This window comes from Nematolebias whitei, chromosome 16 (genome assembly GCF_014905685.2).
Source record: "Nematolebias whitei isolate Nwh7 chromosome 16, NemWhi1, whole genome shotgun sequence".
Classification (NCBI taxonomy): Eukaryota; Metazoa; Chordata; class Actinopteri; order Cyprinodontiformes; family Rivulidae; genus Nematolebias; species Nematolebias whitei.
The window spans coordinates 22,844,395-22,850,108 of record NC_056513.1 but is presented as its reverse complement, the minus strand read 5'-3'; the positions used below and the strand labels follow the sequence as shown (position 1 = coordinate 22,850,108).

At 40.7% G+C, this 5,714-nt stretch overlaps 1 protein-coding gene across 1 annotated transcript in view; it reads right to left on the bottom strand.

Annotated features, from left to right (window-relative positions):
• Positions 1–5,414, bottom strand: part of lpar2b (lysophosphatidic acid receptor 2b) — a 24,079-nt gene extending 18,665 nt beyond the window's left edge. The window contains exon 1 of the mRNA XM_037690571.1: positions 5,031–5,414. The gene's annotated coding sequence lies outside the window, so the exon portion shown is untranslated. The remainder of the gene's footprint in view (positions 1–5,030) is intronic.
• Positions 5,415–5,714: the final 300 nt, after the last annotated feature.

Sequence of the window (5,714 nt, the reverse complement as noted above, 5' to 3'; positions counted from 1 at the left end):
CAAAGAACACAGATGAGGTGCAGACGGTCATATAAAAAGCATTTAAAATGAAAAGTAAATTGAATAATTAGCAAAAACGGCAAAAAATGAAGGAAAAAAACAGCTAAGCAATGTGAAATACTATATATATTTTAGTACACTATACTAGAGTATAATACTATACATGTTTGCGACTCTGCGTTGGTTTTTGCCATGAACTCAATAGTTGTTTAAAGTCCCTTACAGAAAGTTATGAATCTTAGTGCACCGTGATGGACAACGTCCAACATCTGCAGGGTGCTTGAAGGAGCGTTCATGTAAATACAGTCAGCGTAGTCAATGGAGGGATGGAAAGTAGCAGTTACAAGAAGTTTTCTAGCTTTCATAGTTAGACAGGATCTATATCTAAAAAAGAAACCCAGTTTAACGTTCAGTTTCCTCATCAAGTTTTCAACATGAGATTAAGGTGAAGGGAGCCGGATCTCGTGGATCCATTCGTTTCAAACATCTGTTTGGTTTGTGATGTCGCTATGTACGGACTATGCCACTACAACACCTACCTGCTTGTGTGTGCCAAGAACATAATCAGATATTTTTGAATGTTTCCGAGATGTGAAGATATCACCTACTACTACTATTAATAACAATTTTAATGGTTAGTAATAAATATACTATAGTTTTTATTGTTACAGCAACAGTTAAATACCTTCAGACTGTTACTTTAATAATTCATAAATGCTGATTACATCTTCAAGTACTCCCAAAATTTATTGCTCACGGTTCTGCAGATAACAAAAACATTTCCTTTCCATCTGAACATCTGGTTCCACTGATTCCAGTAATCCTTGTTGACCTCTTTGCTGACCTCTATGCTCACTGATAAACTTTATCATTCCAGTCTTCTTCAGTCCCTTTTTGTTGACCTCATTTTTCCACTGTTAAAAGTGATGGCTACCACTTGATAAATGACACAATGACTACACACTGCAAGTAAAACCTAAACAGCTGCTAATTTATTATGTATACTCATACAGTACACACGTAAATACTCAGTGTGCTTGTTACTGACAGTGTTGTACACATCGTTTGGGTAATACTAAGTAAATAGCGCTAATATTGTTAATTTCTCCAAGTGATGGTTAAACATACCAATTGGCAACCAGATGCGAGGAGTCAGTAAACATCTGTCCCTTTGTGTGCGTGTGCATGTGTATATAATGAACCATTTAGTTATTTTTTTTACAGCCATTTTAACAGGTTGTATTTGTTCGTCAGTGTGACTGGTTGTTCAGTACAGTTTAGGTTAATGTGACATTAAATGCTGAACGCTTTGCATGTTAAATTTGTGTCTTTGCGCTACAATATGATGGAGTGATGTAATCTGGTCTGTTAGACAAGCCGGTCGCAAGATTAACGACAAAAAACAGATTTATTACTGAGGGAAGATCAATAATGACGAACAGCAACTTTGCATTTAGTTAAAAAATAATGAGTTAACCTCAAAGAGAATTACTGTACTAAACCGAGTTATTCAAAGAGGGAGATGTCTGTCACACATTTACTGCCGCGTGCTTCGTGTCAACGCAACAGAGTTCTTCCCCGCACCTCTTATGGTTCCACGATTCTCACATCATTTCTGAAAACTCACGTCTCTGGAGGGATGTGGTCAGCTCTAACCATGGTTAATGCTCTCAGAGAGAGCAGAAAGACAAACTGGTCTTGGCGTACATTTCGTGGAAATGTTTTGTAAACGTGCTTGTTGACTCGTTTCTAATCTTGCTGTTGTGTGTTCAAATATCTCTTGTTCCATTATGTTCATCTTTGTTACATTACACATAAAAGAATGCACACGTGACACAAAAACTGTGTGCAGGTGAATAAGCAGCCTCACATCCTTATTCTGCTGACTCTGGTCCTAAAAATAAAAAAACATGGCAGCCACCATAAACCAACTCCTGCTGGCTTCAATTCTCAACAATGAGAAAAGGCAGTTTATGGTCTAACCACCCAATCTCACCAGTTGTTTCACGCATGACACAAAGACAGAAAGAAGGCGCCTCAGGCCGGGCTTGAAAGGAACCGATGACAGCTTGAAATTACCCTTTCATTTTTTAACAAAATCAAAAACATCCCTCCATCCATTATCTTTTACCCGCATCTTACTTTTCACGTTACAGGGGTCACTGGTGCCCATATCCAGAAGTCACTGGGTGAGAGGTGGTGGACAACCTGGACAGGTCTCCAGTCCATCACGGGGACATACAGACACAAATGAGACAAACAACCATTCACTCTCTCACTCACACCTTGGGACAATTTAGAGTTACCAATCAGCCTAACATGCATGTTTTTGGTCTGTGGGCGGAAACCAGAGTACCCGGAGAAAACCCATGCATGCACGGAGAGAACATGCAAACTCCACTCAGAAAGGCCCCTGGCCGGGATTCAATCCGGCAACCTTCTCACTGAGAGGCAGCAGCTCTACCAACTGCGCCACCGTGCTACCCCCCACCCCCCCACCCCAAGAACAAAAAACATAGACTGACAAATTGTAATTTAATTGTAACCGACTCCCTCTTAAGTTCAGAATTGAATTCAAAATTTGACTTCTAACCTACAAAGCCCTCAACAACCTAGCTCCATCTTAAATTACAGACCTTATTGTTCCACAATTTCCTAACAGAGCACTTCGCTCTCAGACTGCAGGCTTACTTGCGGTTCCTAGAGTTTCCAAAAGCAAAATGGGAGGAAGATCTTTCAGTTCTCAGGCTCCTCTCTTGTGGAACCAACTTCCAGTTTCTGTCCATGAGGCTGACACATTGTCCAGGTTTAAGACTGGGCCTAAGACTTTCCTTTTTGATAAATCCTATAGTTAGTGTTGGATAGTTATGCTGCCATAGACTTGGACTACTGGAGGACAAAATGAACTCATTTCTTAAAACAAATTGTTAAAACTGAATAATTTTAATTTGATATTTCTGTCTCAACATGTGATTCTTGACCTGCCATTGTGTATCTGTTCCTCCTTCCTGTTACTCTCAAACCCAGCCGGTCAAAGCTTGACCCAAGTCTGGTTCTGCTGGAGGTTTCTTCCTCATGAGGGAGTTTTTCTTTTCCACTGTCGCCTTCATGCTTGCTCAAGATGAGTTAAACAAGATGACGTTAAACTCAAAGCAGTCTGCTCCTGAGATAAATAATATTATTAACTTACTTTTTATGAATATTTCTGTTCAGTGTACTGATGACTTCTGTTGTGACTTGGCACCATTATATTTAAACTGAACTGAAATTAACCAACTGATATTCATATAAAAACCTTCAGAGTATTTTTTTTTGCCAAATAGGAAATTAAGAACTACAGTATAGTCACTTTGAAATTGTTGTATTTTGACCTAAACGATCAGATGTGCTGAGTGAGGTGCACTTTCTTACAGAAACCCTTGTTTGGACTCAGGATGAGGTCGGGCTGCACCTCTACGCTAAAAAGAGTGAACGACACAAACAGAATTTTGATATCCGCTGTGGCTTACTGTGGTTCCACTGTTCGCAAGTGTCAAAAACTCTCTGTCTCCCGGGGTAGAGCACACAGGGAGTTCACACCTCGGCAGGGGTTTTCCCACAAACCTCCACTCTGAGACGTGGATTCAGAAACCTTCAATTTCGGAGGAAACAAGCAGTGTTGTGATGTACACGAACGGCTGAACCACAGCAGAGGCAAACAAGATTATAGCAGACGATACACATCCCCTACGATTCTCATTTGTTGCTTCCATCAGGGCGAAGGTACCGCCTTCCTTTATTCTCAAGAAACAGGACAAACATTTATTTCATACCACAAGCGATTGAATCAAAAAATAAAACGTCATCATAAATTACTGAGCTCAAACTTCTTTGCCGTTAAATGGATAACGCCATGTTTGTATATGCATGTCTTTTACGTAAATGCCTGCTGGCAATACTGCAAACCAATTTCCCTACGGGGACAAATAAAGCTAGCTATCTAGCCATCTATCTATCGATATGATTAATCCAAAATCCAGATTTGTTTTGTGCAAAAGTTGCAAGCATTTGACTCTAGAAAAGTTGCATTGTTGCACCTGCGCCACATCTTTTTGAACGCGTTTGTAGGATTGTGCTTTTGTCTGTATCTGCAAGTGAATGAGCTGGGCTGAAACGCAAACACCAGTTCGAATGCAAACCAGTCATTATGAGAAGAGCCACACCTATGCCTCCTTCTCCCTCCTCCACCCTGTGAAAGAAGAGACTTCCTCTCCAGCCCACATGGAACAGAACAGAAAAAAAAAACCCACTGCAATGTCAGGAAAGACATTCACTTCCAATTAAGACTCCTAATTCTAATTAAAAGCAGAATTCTGCTCATCTTTACCCGAGCCCTTGAGCTGTAGTTTTTTTTTTTCTGTGACATGCATCAAGTGGGGCTTTGCATAACTGCTTTAGTTTAACCCCAAAAAAATGCCTGAAACGCCTGAAAGAAAAAGCATAGCTTAATTGAATAAGATTTCTTGAACCCTTATGTGTGCACACGCAAAGGCTTTGTCTCTGTAATATTCTGAATGGATTATCTCCATTTTATTTCAATCTGTGCAAGTGAAAAATAAACAATTTATTTTCAGTTCAACCCAACATAAGCAGTATTTTCAGCTGAACAAGCTAAAAAATAAAAAATAAAGTGGAAATCGTGTACAGGTAACCTTTTTGAACTCATCCACTTAAAATGAATTCATTCTGATCAATCTGAGTTTTGTGCTGCGTTGTTTGGGGGGTATTTACCAGAGGCTTCCAAGAAAAGGAAGACACTGGAGTACAATGCCTTATCTTGTGGGAGATAACGCATTCTTTTGCAGAAAGTAGAGTAAGGTTGCCTGAAAGCACGAAAAGATTACTCAAAAGGAGGCCTGGGTGGTCAGATGTTACCTTCAGGCGCCACTGATACGACCTTTACAAAGTTAAGTCTTCCCACGTTTCACACCGAAAACTAATAATTCTACGGCAACAGATAATATATCTGCACAAAAGCAATAGAAACCCACCTTTCTTTTTATGTCTGAGCTTGTCCGACGAGTTTTTCCAGAACAGACCGAGTCGTTAGTTTGTCTCCCGAGATCACCTGCGCTCGTCGAACAAAAACAAACAAGAAAACAACCAAACGGGATTGTTTTCCCTCCACAGGGTGGTGGTGGACGACGCTCACTTGGAAGCCTCTTTCTTTCTTTTTTCTGCGTCCCAGAAAGTTCAGCAGCGCGGTGGACTTCAGGCTCCGTCACCTGCTCTGGCGCTTGCACTCTCACTTCCGGTACTTTGATCAGTCGCTACCTGCGCGCGGAGCTCCGCCGAGGCGCAGAAAGGGCGCGGCACGAAGTCGCTCACAACACCGGCTGGACTTCAGCGGAGCAGCCTGCAGCTCTGCCAACCTGAGAGTCTGGACCCGCCTTCACTTACCCCCCGTGTGGACTTCTGAGAGGAGGAGCTAACTCAATGCGATTTATGTAAATATAACGAAGGTAGGAGGTGAAGTAGGATCAGAATTAGCCAAGGAAGCAGAGAAATTATATATTAACATTTCTATTTTTAGGAGCTTTTTTTTATTATTTAGAAAAAAAACTCTTTCTTTATTCCTTAGTACAGTTTTTTTTTTTTTTTCCCAGCATGTTCTTTTTTTCCTTTATTGCATTTCTAATGAGTGCACTGCTCTACACTCAAAGAAATGAATCATT